A 19,846-nucleotide genomic window follows, 5' to 3' on the forward strand; every position below is an offset into this window, starting at 1 on the left:
TTTCAGCTCTCTCAATCCACGTGGGCTGTGGCCAGCCAAAATCCCTGCCAGGGAAGTGCCAGCCCACCTTCCTGCAGGCGATGGGGGCTGCGAGCCATGGTGTAGCACACCAACTGCTCACTCTATACCAGCTGGGATCAATTTCAGCAGTCACCAAGGAGTTCACAGACGGTTTCCTGCCTCCTTCCCCTTGCACCTGGGGAAGTAAAGCCCAACGGGGGTTAACTCCAAGCTCCCAGCCCTGCTCAGTGGGCTGGTGTGTGGCACGCTGCCTGCGGGCTGGCAGTGTGGCTCCTCCGGAGTGGATGTGGTTCCCAACAAAACATCCTTGCTGAAAGGAGTTTGAACAGCAAGAACTTCTTTCTTTCAAGTGACACCAGCAGGCATGCTCCTCGTTGTGCCCACGGGTGGTGGCTGATCCCAACCAGCCCCCCCACCAGTCCCTGCCACCATCTTTTGCCTCCTTTGAAGTCTCCCTTCCTCGGACTGTGCCTACTTTTAGAGTGTCCCCACAACAGTCATTTTACTGGGATGTAAATGTCAAGGGCTGCAGAGGTTTGGAGCGGGGAGAGGCGTTGCTGAAGGAGGGTTGGTGAGCAGTGGGGCTGCTGGGCTGAGGCATCGGGGCACGAGCAGGATAGGCATGGATGACAAAAGAGCTCCGCGATCTTCCTGCCACACCAATGTGAAACTGCCTCAGGAGAACGCACCGAACAAAGCCAGCTGGAGATCTGCATCACCAGCATCCCAATTTTTATCATTCCAAACTGACAGTAACCAGAAGGGATAAATACAGGGGAAAATACAACAAAAACCTACTCAGTCTCAGCTGATAATTAGCACTTTATTGTGCTGGGTGCTGCAGAGCGGCTGGTAGGACATTACGGGGACACCACGGCGTGGACAAGGAAGGAGAAGTCCCCTGTTGAGCTGGATTTGCTTGGAGATAACACCCAGGCAAGATGAGGCTGAGCAAGCATGTCTGGCAGTGACCCCTCCAGTTGTGTCACCCTTCTGGTTGTACCTTCGTGTCTGGAGAGGTTCACCGAGGGGAGGAAAATGCGACATAGACGGGTTATTCCGGAACAGTCCAACCATCAGGCTCAAGCAATGCTGGGTTACACCACAAAAGGGGACGCTCCCGCCCTAGAAAATCAGTAAAATGTTTCAGCTGGCGCTAAGGAGCAGCTGCCCTTAATATTTTCTTCAGAATAAATAAATGCAGCTAGTCTGGGTATTGCATGATGTCATGGCCCCGGCACGCCCGCCCGCTGCACCAGCGCGGCGTGCGTCCTGCCCCGTAGGCACGTTGCGGTCGGGGACAGGGAAAAACAACAGCAAACAATGCGAAACGTGACTCGGGGGTGCACGTGGCACCCCTCGTGCCTCACAAGAGAAAAGGTCAGCACGGGCTGGCTCCGAGCTCTTCACATGCCACAGCAAGCAGCTCCAGAAAGTGGGCCATTATTTTTTAGGTTAGGAAATGCCAAGCGGGAGGGGAGGGCGAGTCTCGGCGTCTCGACTCCCAGGCCCAGAAGTCGGAATTTGGGCTATTTCTGGCCTCGAGAGCCCCGTCTCACTGGGCTACTGGCAGAGCAGGCTAGATGCGGCCCATGCCAGGCAAGCGGGGCTCCCGCGAGCATCCCATGCTCCTCTCCGCCCAGTACCCAACTCAAACTCAGCTTTCACTGCCATTAACACCTTGGTGGCAGCTTGAAATCTGCGGTACCCTGGCAGAGATTGTCAGCATCCCTAAACGAGGTGCTTAAGGTCTACATGCCCAAAACCAAGCATCTCAAATCCAGCCCTTAACCTTGCTCATGCCTAAGCTTGGTGAACCAGGGACCATTGCTCCCAGCTGCCTTGGGGATGGCTTCTTTGAAAAGCACAAGGCAAGTATCAGTCATAACATCCCTGGCTGGGTTTGCACGCTGGGCCTTCAGGCTTCCCTTGGTTTGTCTGTTTGGTTGGTTTTTTTATCTGCTCAAAACTTCCTGAAACTTATGCTGCTCGAGCTGGAAAATTCTCCATGCCCGACGGTGATCCCTCTCTCTTGTCACTGGTTTGGTTTGGGTTGGGTTGGTTTTTTTCTGGAACCTGGGTAAAAATGGTCCAGCTGTGTCAGGGCATGGTGAGAGTGGAAAACAGACATGCTCCAAAAAAATGCCAAAGGCTTCCCCATGACTGTGTGTTGGAGGCTGGGATGGTGGCTGGCAGAAAGCTGTCGGGCAGCGTGCAAATCGTCCAGCTTGCAAAGCCAGCGTCCCACCTGGACCCAGAGGAAATTAAGTTTGGTTTGACCTTGTTTTGAGCCTCCCAAAATCGCTTCCCAACTACGTGCAGGTTGAGGGGGTTCTGGGGGCCATAGGAAGCAGGCTGAAGGCAGGAAGCGCGGGAAGTTATTTCGGCTTGGCTTTTATCGTGACCATGGCCCCTGTGAAGAACCAGCAATGTGCTGGAGCAGAGGTGAGGTGGGGGCTGCCTGGGACCTGGGCACGGTACCTGCAGCTTGGGACCTACGCGGGCATCCAGGTATTCCCGACCTAGCTCAGACAAAACGTGTTCCCAGCTGAGTGCCTGGCCGGACTTTAGCAAACCAGCACAGCCCCTTGGCTCCAGGAGGTGGGACACCTCCTGTCCCCCTCCTGCCTAAGGAGGTGCCTGGTATCTCACAGTGAGCTGGAGTTAAGATACCCACCATGTGTGCAGCCTCACTCCTCTCCCCAACCCCCCCTCCCCGAGTCCTCTTGCAAAGAGTCTTCTTCACCCAGCACTGTCGCCTCAAACAAGAGCTGTTGCTGCGCCACTGAAGGCAATCCCCAGCGTGCGGAGGAGCTCCTGCTCCACCAGCCGAACCGGGGTGCCAGAGAGCGTTCCCGGGGAGGCTTTTCCAAAGGAATTGTTTTAAATCCTGTAATCCCCATGCTGAAATTTCTATGTTTGATACTAAAAACCCGCCCGGAGAGTTGCAGCAGAATTCATCGACTCCCTCGGGCAGGATGGTGGACACACAGGGCTCTCTTCTGCTTACAGATGAGAACGCTACACGTGTGGTTTGATACCCGCTCACACACGGCTGCGGTGAGCCCGAAGGAAGGAAGGGAGGAAGGGAATAAAGCAGGTCTGCACCCACTGCGGCAGCGGCTGGGAGATTCCCAAATCACCTTATGGAGCTGTCGCCTGTCCCCAGAGACAAAACGGGCAGTGGCCTATGTTGGAAATTTAATTAATTTTTGTGTGATTCTCCCCACCCCCCCAAAATGCAACTTTTAGGCAAAAAGTATTCTCGGCACCTACTCTCCCTTGTGGGACAAGCTGGCGTTTGGCAGTCCCTGAGGAGGATGGAGAGCTGTTTTGGAAAGCCACTTCCCCACGCTGGTAGTGGGAAAAAGGTACAAGGTCCCCTTTCCACTTGCCCACAATGCAACAGGTGCCCAGGGGGAAGCTGAGGCGGCGGCAGCGTGAGGTGGGACACTGATGCTTTGGTCATGTCACCTACCTCACTGACCATCCATCTGCCTGGGAAACCAGCCCATACTGGCTTGTGCAACAGTCCCTGGGGATGCCCCGGGCAATGCAAGGGGCTAGAAGACTTATCTGAACACGGCCAGAGGTGAGGCACAAAGGAGAAACTGAGGCACAACAGAATGGCATCTTAAAATAGCAGAAATTCTTTAGGTTTTAGGGCACTTCCCACCACAAAAGGTTAAAAAAAATGGCATTGGGGAATCAATTCCCATCCCCACGATCACTTCTTGCCCTCTGGGGAGTGCCAGTCTTTGTGGCCATGGCACAGACTCTTCCACAGGGGCCAGGAAAGGCAAGACCCCAAACCCGTGGCTGTACCTCGAGCGGCGGAAAAGGCAGCCGGGCCTGTCTGCAAGGCTTCAGAGGGGAGGAAGCAGCGGAGAAAGGAATTCAGATAATTGTGTACATGCAGCAGCGGGGGGGTTGGGGGGGGGAGAGAGGGCCAAAATCAGATTTAATGCTGCGGGTACGGACAGAGTGAAACCAGATACCCCAGCTTGTGTTTTTCTGCTGTTGCTGGTATGAACCCTTATCGACCATCCGCTCTTGAAGTCTCCCAGATGAAGGGAAAGCCACAATTATGTGAATCTTACAGCTGGGAAACCATTTAAAAACATACCCCTCGCAGTCGTTCATTCCTGAGTCGCAGCACCCTCCCCCCGCCTCGCCCCGCCATCACCAAACGCACCCCACACCATCCAGAGGACAGCCTCTAATCTAATGCACCCTGGAGGTTTTATCTGCCCATGGCTGGCTCAAGGGAAAATTGAGCGGTTCCTCAGTTTGTTACCAGGAAAATGACTGGGTGTTTGATGAAGTTGCAGCAGAAAGAAAATGGAGAAATTTTGTTTGTTTGTTTGCTTGTTTTTCTTCTCCTCCAAGACCCTTTCTGCCTCCCCAGCCCATCCCGTGCATCATTGAGAATGGGCAGCAGCTGGCTTGCACCTCCCTGTCCAGGAAAAACTGTGGCAGTAAAGATCCTAAAGAGACATCGCCAAGAAAAGAAACCCATGGGTGAGTCCCCGACCTGCTGCCCATGTCCTGGCCAGCAGAGCAGGATGGAGCACAGCCGTGGGGCTGGAGACCCCTCCGGCTGCCCAAAGCAGCTCCTCATCCTCACCCTGGGGCACTTGTGAGCGCTTCCCTCATAACTAACCCCCCCACAGCAGAGACAAGCGGACCAGGGAGCAGCCAGTGTTGGCTGAAGTGACTGGACAGCCTCATCTTACATCCTTCCCCCCAAGCTCTGCTGCAGAAAGGCTCATCGCTATCCATTACCTATGGAGCAGACATCCAGACACACTGTACTCAAGCACGGCTGGACCGCTAAGGCACTCGAGGAGTCCGGTTTATCACCACCGTAACCTATTTCTCATTTAATTTTTTGCTTTCTTCAATTGTTTTTTTCCCCTTTTCCTTTTTGAGAGACCTTTTTCTTTAGCCAAAAAGTAATTTTTAAAGCCACCACCCACCCCCCCACCCCCCTACCCCCCCCACCCCCGAAAAATGGAGGCATTAGAAATGAGGGAAGTGCCTCCCATTTGCAGGGATGCCGCTGCGGTGCCCACCAGAACAGCTCGTGTTTACAGCTGCTTCCTTCGGCTGAGGCCTTAGTCTATCCACAGACGAATCAGCAGTTAGCTTTGCTAGCCCAGTGCCTGTCGTGCAGCTCACCTTCTCACACACAAGTGGAAAATGAGTTTTCCCATTCCAGGCCGGAGCACCGGAGGAACCTGCCACCCTCGCAAAGAAGTTTAACACTGCTGTGTGCCCTGATCCTGGTTTTCCCCTTAGCTCCTGCTGGGCTTTCCTTGGGGCTTTGGTTCCTTTCCACTCGAGGAGAAGAATTGGTGCTCGCCAAAGAGAGAAGCGGAAGGGCTGGTACAGCCCCATCCTGGGCCTGGAGATACCCCCAAGCTCAGAGCCCCTCTGGGAAGAGAAGCACAGATCAGCATAGCTCACCCGTGCTCACTGAGATGAGACAGCCGAGGTGGCCTCCCTCGCACCCAGAAACTTGTGGGCTTGACAGCTCTTCCAGGAAAAACTTTCCTTTTGGGGCCCTGGAACGCCCAGAGAAAGCCCATCGTCAGCTTGCAGCAGAAGCAGGAGCTCTGTGAGGAACCACTCTGTTCTGAGCCTCTGCACTGTGCCCTGCCACTCTGCAGCAGCCTCTGAGCAGTCGGTAATGCTTGCTCTGAGGTGCCGTGTCCGTCCCTCAGCCGAAAATTAAACCAGAGAAAAAATATAAAATAAAGCTTTAAACAGGAAGGAACCCCCCCCCCCCCACCCCTCCGAAGGAACGCTCCCCGCAGCCCTGCACTCCTCCGCAGCCCGAGCATTGGTCTCTGCGGGGCAGTGGGGGTCGTTGCAGCTGGAGGAGGAGGTAGGGTTGTGGGAGCCCCTTGTTAAAATCTTGGCAGCACATCACTGAAAGCGCGGCTAGAAATCGCCGAAAGGCGGAAGCTGCTAATGAGCAGCCGGAGCAGGAATAAAGCAGAGCTGCCCTGACGGCTGAAAGGAGCGCCTGAGCTCCATCCTCAGCTCTGCCCTGCTGCCTCGTGGGTGGCTCTGCAAAACAAGCGCTGGGGGACACCACCAGCATCCCCTGACCTGGGGAAGGGCGAGCGGCCAGGGAAAGCCAGTGGCTGGGGGCAAAGAAGGACAGGAGGGAGCAGAGAAAGCGAGCCCATCGCTGTTTCGCCGGGCTCGTCTCCCCTCTCCAGAGGGGCTCACGCTAGAGCCTGGCTTTGCACAGGAGAGGTGTGGAATAAAGGAGCAGGGAGAGGGGGAAAAATAGTCAGGGAAGGAGATGTTCTTCTCCGGCAGCTCAGATGGGGTGCACAGGCGCAGACATGTTGGGAAAGAGTGGCTGACGAAGACCATGCTGAGGGTAGGGCAGCCATTCCATGTTCTCCTCTGCCTCATGAGACACCTATTCTCAACCCTCGGGGCTTCTCAGGTCAACACGGGCTCCAGTCGCCAGACAACAAGCAATTCCAGACAGGCACTTGCAGAATGACAGACCAGTCAAGGTTGGCAGGACCTCTGGAGATCCCCCAGTCCCCACACGCGCCCCCCAGAGCAGGGTCCTCTTGAGCAGGCTGTACATGACAGCGTACAGGGTCACAGGGTTGGAATGTCTCCAGAGATGGAGACTCCCAGACCTCTCTGGGCAGCCTGGTCCAGGGCTCTGCCAACCTCCCAGCCTTTAAAGAAGTTCCTCCTCAGGGTTAGGTGGGACATCCTCTGCTCCAGTTTGTGCCCATGGCTCCTGTCCCTGGGCACCACTGAGCACAGACTGACCTGTCCTCCCAAGCCCACACCTATCAGCATTGATAAGATCCCACCTCAGTCTTCTCTTCTCCGGACCAAACAGTCCCAAGTCCTTCAGCCTCTCTGTGTCAGCGAGATATTCTAGTCCCCTGATCATCCTTGTGCAAGGAGGAGCATTAAGAAGTGCCACCAGTGATATTAGAGAGCTGCCATGTGCTCACACACACACTTCCCTACCCTTTGCTGTCACTGAGTGGAGCCTGAAGAAGAGCAAGGAGCCCAAAACCTGGAGAAGCAATGGAAGTGTGGTACACGAAGAGCAGGCATGGAAGGTAAAGTCCTTACGGATGGGCCACAGGCATTCGCCCAGAGTCACTCACAGCCACATCCACATGTCATCCTTACCCTGCACAAACGCAGCCGGCGGGCTCAGGCTTGGGGTCTTCCAGGAGGCAGGTACGTGGCCTGTTGTTGCAGCCCAACAGCTTACACTGTCGGCTGGGCCGCAGTGACTGACTGCGCACCCGTGCCAAGCTGCTTGGGAAGTAACAGGTACTGGTGGTTTGAGACAAATGTGTGTATCTGTGCTGGCTGAGGCTACCCGGGAGGAAGGTCTCGATAGGAATGTGGTGCTGCTTCCTTCTGGGAATATGGGAAGAGGGTGGGTTGAAGCAGGCGGGGCTGCATGCAGCATGGTGCACAGTGCAAAGCAGGAGGGCAGCACCGAACCTGCCTCTGGGCCCTGCATGCCTCTATGGGGATAAACAGAGCTGAGGTACGGGATGCGCTGTAAGAGGGCCCTTCTACCTCCACCCCACTGAGAACTGCAGAGAGCAGTGGAAGGAAAGGAGGGGAAAAAAGGGGGGGGAAGCCTTTTCTCCTGCCAAACCAATACAAATTCTAGGATAACCACGTTCTCTAAAAATAAATATATACATCTGCAGCTTTATTCTTTGTCCAAAGGAGCTCTTTCGCTCTGGCCAAAGGAGCTCTTTCGCTCTGGCCTGCTCTGCCAGCAGCTTCCCCACTCATTTTCCTCGCGTGCAGCAAGTGTCCTGCCGCACTCTGCAAACTTCGCGAGCGGCAGCAGCCCTGTGGGAAGCCAGAAGCATCTTCATCCCGGGAGCCGGTCACCAGCAGGTCCCACCCCACGCCGAGACCTTTCCTACCCATCTCCTCACTTTACCTATCCCTGCCCTCTTTGGGTTTGGTGTTTTGGGAGCAAATCTTGTTGCATCCGCGCATAACCGAGCCGAGGAAAGGGGGTACAGCCTCAGCCTTTTCTCACATCAGCGCGGCACAGACTCTGTCGTAACGTTGACTCCTAAGAGTCAAGCAGCAAGTGGATGAGAGCAGCCCTCCATCCCGACTGACTCAACCCTGCGGATCAGTGCAGTGGAATTAGTAACCCCCCTGAAGTCCCTGCTTCAAAAGCATCTATGCTTTGAACTACTTCCTTTTGAAAAAAAAAATACACAAACCCAAAACCAAGAAAAAAATCCCCCCACCACAAAAAGACCCCACCCCAACCCCAGGGGCCACCCACTGAAAAGCAGTTTGCATAAAATTGATGGCATTCCGCCGGCTGCTGCGAGCAATCTGCAGGACAGGTACGGTGGCCTCACGAACTCGGGGTGCATTTTAAAGCTCGATACGGTCACTGCCAAATTGCAGCTGAACCACCTGCAGTCCAGATGTGTGCAGCTGCCCATCCGTCTTCAGACGGTGTCACGCTCCAGGCGCCCGATGGCAGAAACACGGTGCAGGCAGAGCCGGAGCGAGCGAGTTGCAAGCTTTGCCATCTCTTTCTATCCTGATGGCCATGCTGTGCCTCCCCTGCAAGCAACGCTAAGCCCTTTTGTTGTCACCAGGACCCATGAGATGCAACCCCAAAGCAAATAGAGGGGAAACTCCAGCCAGCCATTCGAGGGGAGACATCAGCATCCTGTCGGGAATAAGGCCCCTGCCTGATTAACGTTCCAGGGAGACAGGCTACGTATCCCCCGTTCTGCATTCCTAACCACCCAAGGTCCAAAAAGCCATTGACATCCCCCTTTGAATTGGTTTGCACCCGTGCTTCTCCACACAGCAACAAGCAGTACAGCTTCACCACCTGCCTGCCAGTGCACACGCGTGTGCACAAATGCATCACTGGGAAACTCCGGCGATCTCAACTGTCAGTGGATTCATCCCCTGCACCTGTAACACACGGCAGCAAAGCACTGTTGGCCATGGGGGGGGGGGGCTTGGAGGTGACCCTAGGTTTGGGGTTGGGTGTTTTGTGTTCGGATCAGGAAAGAAAGTTTTCCTTTTGTGGTACGAAGCTGGGCTTGCTCCTCACCATCGCCAAACCGATGCTGGGGTGGATTCCCCGCAGCCCAGTGGGATTTAATCCTCAGTTTTCATGCTCATGGATCTTTACAGAGCCTGACAGAAATCCCACAGCACCAAGAAGCACATTCCTGTTTCTCTGCCTGGCACCCTCGACACCCAGGTTTTGGCAGAACTTGGGACTCACACCCCAGGTGATGTTCCCAGACTTTTGCCAAGGAAAGGGCACTACTTTGGCAGCGCCCCACTAGCATGAGGCAGCTGACTGCATCCCAGTCCCTGAGGCGGGTGATCGCACTCACCCAGCCCCATCCCATCAGCGTTTTGCTGGGTGGCAGGTGCAGGTCTTTGATAACCACCCAAGTGCTGAGCCACAGTGGTGATTTGGGTGACGTGTTATTGACCTGCTGGGACTTTTGGAGGGGATCATACCGGGCTAGGCCTCCATCTGGGATTAATCAAGATAGCTTTGTGGAAGTTAAGGGGCCAAATTCTCATTTGGAATAAACAGGCTGAACTCCGCCGCAGTCAATAACATGACTCTGATCTGTTTTTACAGCAAGGATAGTCCAAGTCTCTAAAATACACAGGGGGTTACAGGGTGTTGCCCCCATGCAGAGTGAGTTATGTTCATACATGGCAGAACACCCCCAACGGGGTAAGAAGCACTTGGGATCGAGCAAGCCACTCCAGCATGTCCCGGCGATGGCAATTGCACCGTGATGCAAACAAAACACCTGGCCAATGCCTGGGGCCGGGGCCAGCACATCTCGGGACAGGAACCCGCTGCACCCATGAGCCTTTTGGGTGCCGTGTGGGCTGATACCAACACTGAGCCTCTGCAAACCACACCAGAACCTCTGCTCTGTTCTGGGGAGACCTCACCTGCAGTGCTGTGTCCAGCTCTGGAGCCCTCAGCACAAGGACAAGGACCAACACAAGAAGGACACAGATCTCTTGAAGGGTGTCCAGAGGAAGCCACAAAGATGATAAAAGGGCTGGAGCCCCTCTCTTATGAAGACAGGATGAGAGAGTTGGGGTTGTTCAGCCTGGAGAAGAGAAGGCTCCAGGGAAAGACCTTATAGGGGCCTTCCAGTCCCTGAAAGGTGCCTGTAGGAAAGCTGGGAAAGAACTATTCCCGAGGGCATGGAGCGACAGGATGAGGGCTGATGGTTTAAACTAGAAAAGAGGAGATTTAGGTTGGAAATTAGGAAAAAAATCTCAAATATGAGGGTGGTGGGTCACTGGCACAGGTTGCCCAGAGAGGTGGGGGAGGCCCCATCCCTGGAGACATTCAAGGTTAGGCTCAATGGGGCTCTGAGCGATCTGATCTAGTGAAGATGTCCCTGCTCACTGCAGGGTGGGACTAGATGGCCTTGGAAGGTCCCTTCCCACCTAATGCATCCTATGGTGCTGTGATTCAATGACTCTGGGTACAGCACTGGTTGCTCTGTGTTTGTGCTCGGAGGCTCTTTCTCTCCACCTGCCCCGGTCTGAGCGCTGCGTTCACAGGGCCACAGGCCTTGCAGAAGCCCCCCTCGCCTCTCCCCAGGGGTTTCCCCTCTCCTCCCCAAAGCCTTTGCCGTCCAATCCTTCTCGTGAGCGTTACAGCGAGCCCCCGGCACGCAGGTGGCACTGCCCTGGCTCAGCTCCTGTCCATACGCAGCCTGTGCCCCGCTGCCGCTCCCCTGCCTGACGAGTCATTTCTTCCCCTTCCGGGGGCTTATAAACAGTGCTGCCCCTCCGGCCCGGACCCCCATCCTCTGTGCCGCACTCTGCCTGCTGCAGCCCCTCTGGGCTGCCTCTCCGAGCCCGGCTGCAGCGGCGCCTGCAGGGTACGAGTGCCAGGCAGTGAGGTGCTTGCGTGGCTTTTCTGGGTGGTGGGAGGGTTTGAATGCGCCGTGTTTTCAGTGCGGTCTGGTTTGTTTTGCTTCTCATCTCTGCTGGCTGGGGGCCTGGCCGCCGCCGGGCGGGGCTGCAGCCGGGGCTGCACTGGGGCTTTCTGTGGGGTCCGTGTCCCCTCTGGCCGGTCACGGTCCCACCTGTATTTCTCGGTCCCTGCCCTGGTATGTGCAGTGTGGCGGGGGGGTTGGGAGCTGAGTGCGGGGCGGCCCTGAATCACTCGCTTCCCCGAGACTCCCGAGCATCACTGCTGGGAACTCGCCTGAGGTTGGCCAGCTGCTTTACAGGCTTTCCAGAAACTTCTCCGTGGGTGATGCATGGCAAGGGAGGCAGGAGAGGGAAGGTTCTTACTCACAGCCTCGTTAGCGACACGTTTCCAGCCCGGGTGGGTTTGAATTCCCTCCGCAGTGACTAACCCTCGATCGTGCGTCAGTGGTGGGGGGAGGCGGGGGCACAGAAGGCTGTGTGCTCTGCCTGCTGCCTGCCAGCTTTCCAGGTTGCAGCTTTGTGTTTCCTTCCTGCAAACAAGCTTTCTGCTTCGGAGCTCTCACACCAGTTCTTCATCTCATTTGCGGCTTCACGAGGGGTAGAGCCGAGTTGATCGCTCCCCTGCTGCTGCTCTCCGGAGGGGAACAAGCAGTCTCACTCCAACAAGTTCAGAACTTGTGGAGGAAGAACTGAGTGAAGAAGAAATCTCTCGGCTAAAGGGCCAGAAGAGGGTTACACATACTGAGCTTGTCTCTGTTTAGTGACTGTTTAATCATGTACCTAAGGTCTAAACACGTGCCATTCTCCCTGCTGACCTCAGCAGGGTCCGAGGATGTGCTGTGTGCTCCATGGAATCCACACAGGCTAGCAATTGGCCACCAAGAGCTCCATCTGCATGGAGGCTGAAAGAACTCTGGAGGATTGGTTTGTGTGGCCTTTTCCAGCCTATCATTCCACACAAGGTGGATGGATGCCTGTTACCTCATCTCCAGCTGTCAGGGATTTTTGGGTTTTGGTGACTAAATGAATGGGTTAAGTCAGCATTTCAGATCAGTGCAGGTGGCTCAGCTCCACGCCGGCTGGCTGGTGGTGGGCAGACTGGCCAGTTGCAAAGCCTTTGGGTCCGAACTCTGCTGGGTTCCCGTTGTGCTGACAACCTGTGTTACTGCCTCACCAGTGCAGTATCCTGCCCAGGGTGGGAGTGGGGGGGAAGATGAGCTTTCTGCATCTCTATAGAACAAAGACTCAGGTGGGAGTGGAGGGGAGGATGAGCTCTCTGCATCTCTGTAGGATAAAGACTGCACTTCAACTCAGGGCTGCGCTGTTCCTCTAAGCTTTGCATGCACTTCAACTCAGGGCTGCGCTGTTCCTCTAAGCTTTGCATGCTCTCCACAGATGTGCAGACCTGAGCTGACCTTGTGATTCTGTGAGTCAGGGCCTTGCTCTGAACTTACTCCTGGTGGGCTTCTCATCTGACTGCTTGGGTCAGTGATCCATGCTGAGCAGCTTTTCTGCTCTACGTGCTCAGGTTTTACACAGGGCTTAAGTTCCCTGTGCAGCAAAATGTTGCTGCAAGTTTGTTGTGGTTTTTTTTTTTTTTACCCTCCCCCCTAGATTAAAACTGGACATGTGGGTGCGCTTATGAAGCATGGGGGACGCTGGTTGTTGTGTCTAGGGATTGAAGCCAAGGTGTAAAATGGCTGGTTAAGAAATCACATGGAATGCAGGCAGGGGCTGGGGGAGCATGATCTGCTTCGGCGTGTGTGTGCTTCAAGGCACGGTGCACAGAGCATCGCTGGTACCATGCCTGACTTCAACATGGGTGCGGAGGAGTGTAGGGTGTCAGCAGAGACTTAATCTAAGCGCTTTTCACTCCCCTGTGCTTTTTCCCCAAGAAAAGATGCTTTTGTTTTCTTCTTGGGTTTCTGGTTGCCTCTTGTTCTAATGTGTCATCACATCTTACACGCATGCTGCATGCTGCCCCTGCACGTGAAACACAGCGTGTGCCCGTGTCGGTGAACGTTGGTGTGTGCATATATATGTATATGTAACGCTATAAGGCTGGTGTTTGGGTCAGGCAGCACAGCCATAGGGATACTGCCAACTCCAGAAGGGATTACAGACTTGAGACATCATGCCTTGCGGGGAAAGCTGCCACTTCCACCTGATCCTCAATTCTTTGCTGACCCCATCTGCTGTGTTTCCTCCTACAGCCTCAATCAAAAGGGAAAGAGGTTTCTTTAAGGGCTCCCAAAAAACAGCAGCTACTTAAACAAGCATTGGGAAGTCATCTGTGAAGCTTGTGGAGGTAGGCTCAGAGAGGCTGGCAGGTTCCTGTGGTATGTGCTTTGTTTTTTTTCCTTGAAGGTGGCTGAAGTGAGAAATGAAAGCAGACAAGGGCTCACGTGCTTCCCCTTAAATACGAGCACTGCAGCTAGGAAGGATATTGGCCCTCACCCAGAGCCTGGTGGGAGCGAGGTCTCTTCAGCCCAGGGACAGGAGATGGGACAAGGGGAAATGGCCTCAAGCTGTGCCAGGGCAGGTTTAGATTAGATATTAGAAAAAAACCTTTTACTGAAAGAGTTGTTGGGGCCTGGAACAGGCTGCCCTGGGAGGGGCTGAGTCACCTTCCCTGGGTGTGTTTAAAGAAAGGGTAAGATGAGGTACTTACGGATATAGTTTAGCTTAGGATGGGAATGGTTGGACTCGATGATCTTAAAGGTCTTTTCCAACCTTGTGATTCTGTGAGATGCTGCCATGTGCCTGATGCTGCAGCCCAGTGGAATTGCAGCTGGAAAAGTTGTGACAACGCAGAGTCCTTCCTTTCCTTGTAGGAATGGTGGGAAGCCTTTGGAAATCGGCGCTCTCAAATCCAAAGAACCCATTTGCTCATGCCATGCCTGCTAGCTGGGGAGGTGTCCTGGGACTGGGGGAGATGTTGGGCCATGTTGGTCTCCTGGAAGTGCACGGATGTGCCCTGTGGGAAGCTCAACCTGACATCCCACACAATTTGGCCGAATGACGTGATCTCTGCCCTTCCCATACTTATTTATATTTTCAGTTGACTGCATAAACTGGCCCTCTAGAAAGTCCCTTCAGGAGGTCATGCAGCTGAAATAATAGCTAATGAATTTTTAAAAATGATTTGGGAGTTATGAAATACTTTGTTCTTCATTTCCTTCCCTCTCCTCAGCCCCTCTTTGGCAAATGCTCCTGGGTTGTTCCACTGGAGACCTTTCCCTTCCAGGGCAGGGCACATTCTGAAAGCATCCCGATGTGTGTGAGAGAAGGGCCCTATGCACATCTCTGAGGGTCTGCATGCTACCCCCAAACTTGGCAGGGCTGGGATAAGAAAGCTGGATCCAGAAGCCGAGGACAGCTGTTGGTGTTGCTTTGCCTTTCCAAGAAGTCCTTGTTCTGCTCCCATTACTCATGTGGCCTGTTTCATCTCTGGCTATGGGATGGTCTTAAATCCAAGAGATGGGGCCATATGCTTCAAACCTGAAAATTCTGCTTTTCCCCCCTTGTGTTGGTCCCCTATGCTACGGGTTTAACTCTCTTCCAGGAGATTCAGAGCAGCTAAAGGTTGGAGACTGGTTGACAGGAGCATAGGCTGGCATTCTCAAAAGGAGCAAGGAAAAATAATGCCTCTCAAAGAAAAAGGTATCTGAGCTCTAGAGTGGCCCTAAATCTCTTTGTCCTCACCTCTCAGCTTGAGTCTGTTCATCAGACCCCTTCACTTCCCTACGAGCTGATCAGAGCAAGATGGGCCTGCTGTTTGAAGGCCAAGCTTCATGTGATGCTCTGGTGGGAACTGAGCACTTGCAGGGCAAAGCTCCTTTGTGCTTCAACTCAGTGCTGTTTGAGCTCAACTTTGGGTTATGGTTGGACCAAAGTGGGAGAAAAGTGGGTAAACTTTCCCAGTACCCTGCAGTTGGTCTCAGAGAACTCAGATTAGATCTTTACTCCCTCCTTGTTTTTCATATGAGGATATGTAGGCATGAAAAGGGTGTTCCTGGCTTCTGGGAGTCTTTCTGCCCCCAGCCTGTCTCTTCCTTGAACCTGATGCTTATGGTGGGTCTGGCACCATCATCCCGTCACTGTGCTGGCAACATCCGTGTGATGCAGTGCTCTGGTTAGCATGGCAAAGGAGAGATCCCTGCTGTGCACAAGCTCCTCACATCCATGTAATGCCTCATTGGTCTGAGCCTCCTGAGCTGCTCACTCCACTTGCTGCTTCTTCCCAAGGCTCTTTGCTGGTGTTCTCCTGTGTTCCTCTCTATCTCCACCTTCCTCCCTCTCAATGCCCTTTGCTCCCTCTCTGCTTCACTCCATCAAGCTGACAGCAAAGGAGATAGGTCCCAGCTTTTGGTTTGGATTCCCTCAGCTGTGTTCTCCAGCTTTTGGGCTCCTCGCTATCCTTCAGGCTCAACTCAGTGACAGCAAAGGGTAGGGAAATGTGTGTGTGAGCACATGGCAGCTCTCTAATATCCCTGGTGGCTCCTTCTTGCAGGAGGATGATCAGGGGACTAGAACATCTCGCTGACGCAGAGAGGCTGAGGGACTTGAGACTATTTTGTCTGGAGAAGAGAAGACTGAGGGGGGAATCTTATTAATGCTGATAAATCCTTGAGGGGTGGGCTCAGGTCAGTCTGTGTTCAGTGGTGCCCAACGACAGAACAAGGGGCCATGGGCACAAGCTGGACTATAGGAAGTTCCCCCTGACCCTGAGGAGGAACTTCTTTGCTGGGAGGTTGGCAGAGCCCTGGGTCAGGCTGCCCAGGGAGGTTGGGGAGTCTCCATCTCTGGAGACATTCCAACCCTGTGACCCTGGACACTGTCCTGTGCAGCCTGCTCAAGGGGACCCTGCTATGGAAGGTGTGGGTGGGGACTGGGGTATCTCCAGAGGTCCTACCAATCCTGACATCCCATCCCACTTCTCAGCAGGGGCTGCAGCATGGAGGAGAACCTTGATGGGTTTGCAAGCAAATGCCACTGTGTTAAGATCTACAACAAAGTGTGTGTGAGGAATGGATGAAGGTGCAGAAATGCATCTGACCATGCCCCCAGTTTGGGAACACTGCTGTTATGACACTTGGAATACAAACATCTTGATGTTCTCTGCACTGGGAGCCTCTTGTGCTGCTGTGATGTGAAACTTTAGCCCTGTTTTACTGGTATTTTGATAAAGTCCCATGTAATTTTTACAAAATTTTAGTAACAGAGCACACAATGTCTTATCTCCTCAATTAATGCAGTATTTTTAATTGAGTTTATTTCTAGCATTCAGGACTTAGTTGAAAAAGCTTGACTGCATTGAGTTTGAAGAGTTCAAGACTAGCAAAAAGAGCTTGAAGCAGAGTTTCCAAACTCCTGTCTCACTTCATGTCTGATGGTGTGTGAGGGGGGAGAGCTGGCAGCTGCCTGGGGTCTGAGAGGAATCAGGGGTACTGGCTGGTCAGAGCTGTGGAAACACAGGAGGGTTTTCATGACAAGGGATAGATAAATGCTTCAGGTATCAGCATGGGGGTTTGTTTTATTTTTAACAAAAAACATTGAGTTTTGCATTCAGAAGCAGTCATCACTGCTGTAGGAGTGGGAGCGAGGAGGGGTGCATGCCTCACCTTGGAGGGTAGGGGCGAAAATTGGTCCAAGAGGTGTTTGACCTGAATTATGTAGGCAGCTTCCTCCCTGCCTAGAGTTTTGCTTCTCTCTGTGATGGTGACTTCTTTATTTTTTCCTTTCTAAATGCATCCCCATCTCCACAAAAACCTCTGGTGGTTTGGGAACTGCAGCACTGCTGATTTAAAAGCATGCTGAAATAGTTAAGGCACGTCTGATTTATGCTGTAAATGCCTGCTCGTCAGTTTTCCCTTTAATCATCTCAGCCATTGGGATTCTGAAGCCCCCCTTGGCTCCTCCAGTCGCTTTTGCACAGCTTTTTAGTGATTCGGCTTTAACCGGAGACCTTGGGATGGCTCCGGCCCAAGTGAACTCCTTGAGATCCTTGTGCAGTATTCTCCTGGTGGTACCCTGAGATCAGCAGATGCTGGCCTTTCTCTCAACTCCCACTCAGTGCCTGAAATCCCAGGGAAAGCTCTTCTTCCGCTGCTACACCCTGGGCTTTGAAGGCAAAAATGATTCTGGGGCTTTGCGTGGTTCTGCTGCCTTCAGGAACACACAGGGGTTTCCAAAGCTGCCTGGTAAGGACACCTCAGTGCACAGCCTGGCCTGTGGCCTCAGTGCCAGCCCTCTGCGCTGATCCCTGCAGCACTCCACCTCTGGAGAAAGACTTTGGCTTCGCCAGTTCTCCCATGAACACAGCCCTGCTTGCTGGGATGCACTGAGGACAGCTTCCCAGGGAGGGGGCTGAGTCCCTGCCCCTGGGTGTATTTAACAGATGAGGTGCTCAGGGATATGGCTCAGCACAGGACAGGAACGGTTGGACTCGATGAGCTTAAAGGGCTTTTCCAACCTGGTCATTCTGTAATTGTGAGGTTTCTCCAGAGCTACGCAGCTCAGGTGCCCTTTGCTGTCAGCCTTGTGCTTCTACCCCTCAAAAAGCACCCAAGCTGGGTACAGATAGATAATTTGGGACTATGGCCTGTGCAGCTCCAAAGGGTGCCTGGGGGCAAACAGCTCGCACTGAGGAAGAGCTCTCCCTCTCGAGCCAGCCTTGCTGCTGGCTTCAGCAGGAGCGGGTGGATTTTGCTCCATGTGCTGCGGCTGTGCAGCCATCCCCCCACCACTCCTTTGGGAAGCTGTTGCAGGGCTTCGCTCCCCCTGCTCCCTGCCCTCTCTTCCTTCTCTGATCCCCTGGCGTGCCTGTCTCTCTGCATTTCATGTCCGCTGCTATTTTTTCCTTCTTTTCCTCCCCCATCCCTTTAGGTCACTTGTTTTGAATCCCTTTTCCTCTTGGTATTAACTCCACTGTGGGATTTTCCAGATTTGTTGCTTTTCCGACTCTGGAGAGGTGTTTCCTTCACGTGTGTTTGTTTTGCTGCCCAGAATGGGAAGGGCAGTATGGAGAACTTTCTGTGTTTAACACAAGGTGAGCTTCTCAACGGGCAGTAGGTCCTGTATTGGAGTGACTCAGAGCTGCTTCACCGTTTTCCTTCAGTTTTGTCTCTTTCCAAATCTGAAGTGCACATCTGCAGCTTAGCTGGAAGGAGCAGCCTTGGGATGGATGCGAGTTGCTGGAGCTGGGCTGCTCAGCCTGGCCCTGTTGTGGAGCCAGTTTCTGCTTTGCAGTGGTCAGATGCTGTTGGGATGCAGAAAGCACCTAAAAATGCAGGGTAGTGGGTGGGTGTTCTGTGCTGTGGGGGGACAACCACCAAGCAGGATGGGCTGCTTATGGAATCATATCATCTCTGAGGTTGGAAAAGACCTTTGAGGTCATCAAACACAACAACATCATGTCAATTGAACCATGTCCTGGAGTGCTATGTCTACATGTGTTCAAAACACCTCTCTAGGCAGCCTGGTCCAATGCCTGAATGCTCTTTTGGTGAAGAAATTTTCCCTGATATCCAATCTAAACCTCCTCTGATGCAACTTGAGGCCATTTCCTCTTGTCCTCTCCAAGAGACCTCACTACACCCTCCTTCCAGGTAGCTGTTAGAAAGCAATCAGATCTCCCTCAGCCTCCTCTTCTCCAGGGCCTGGGTAGAGAAAAGAGGCAGCTGAAGGAAATGTATTAGCATCTGCTTTTCAGTGGGGAAACTGAGGCATGCTCCATCAACCAAAACTGGATGGGTCTGAACCTGGAGAAGGTTCAGCCTGGTCCCAGGATGAGTGTCCCCAGGATGGGCTATGGGTACAAGGAGAATAAAGCCTGCCGTGTCTGAGACTAGCACATCAAGTGGCATGTGGTAATAAGAGCTGCTGCCTGAGGCTCCGGTGTGGACTGTCTGAACAAGGGACACCTTGAGCAGAGCCAGCCCCAGCATTCCATGGCACTTTGGGCACATTTCTGGCCAAAAGCAGCACTGCAAAATGGACTGGAGCAAGTGTGGGGGCTCCTTCCTCAACCACCATTGCTGCAGAAGCTCCAATCTGCTGTCCTGCAAAATACCCCCACTGCCTAGCAGCCAAGTGCATGATTACAGAGACCACCCCTGCCCTCTACACACACCTTTTTCCCTAGCAGCAAAACAGTTCTGAGACCACTCCACTCCCAAACTCCAACCAAAGCCCCCCCCATTTCTTCTACCCAGCAACTCTTGGTGATTCTTTTCAAAAAAATCTTTCTGGAACAGCCGCATTTCAGGATGTGTCCCTCTTCCTAACACAGCATCTTCACAATGGCCCTGAAAGTTCTCCTCTCCTGCCTTCAGGTGTCTTAAAGTGCAGATTTGAAGCCGCTGGGCCAGGCCTTGGGTGGGCTGGTTCTGCTGTCGGGCCAGGCCTGGGTCTGATGGGTCCACTCCCAGCTCCTTAGCCTGCACCCCAGGCTCTACATTTCCAGTGAGTTTGGCCCCTCTGTAAAGGGTAGATCATGGAATCATAGAGGTTGGAAAGGACCTTGAGAGCCCATCGGGTCCAACCCCCTGCCAAAGCAGCTCCCTAGCTCATATTGCACAGGTCGGCGTCCAGACGGGGCTGGAATATCTCCAGAGAAGGAGACTCCACACCCCCTGGGCAGCCTGTCCCAGGGATCCCTCACCCTCACTGGGTATAAATTCTTCCACATGTTGGTGTGGAACTTCTTATGCTCCAACTTGCAGCCATTGCCCCTTGTCCTGTCCCCACAGAGCACTGAAAAGGGGCTGGCCCTTGATGCCCCCCAGGATCCCACTGGCTCTCTTAGCCACCAGGGCACACT

General features: G+C 53.7%; 1 protein-coding gene across 1 annotated transcript in view; it reads right to left on the reverse strand.

Moving 5' to 3' along the window:
* Positions 1–862: 862 nt before the first annotated feature.
* Positions 863–19,846, reverse strand: part of TWIST2 (twist family bHLH transcription factor 2) — a gene marked incomplete at its 5' end in the record, with an annotated part of 31,472 nt that continues 12,488 nt past the window's right edge. Inside the window, one exon of the mRNA XM_084264892.1 lies at positions 863–1,032. The remainder of the gene's footprint in view (positions 1,033–19,846) is intronic.

This window comes from Gallinula chloropus (assembly GCF_964237585.1).
Source record: "Gallinula chloropus genome assembly, chromosome: 5".
NCBI classification, from domain to species: domain Eukaryota; kingdom Metazoa; phylum Chordata; class Aves; order Gruiformes; family Rallidae; genus Gallinula; species Gallinula chloropus.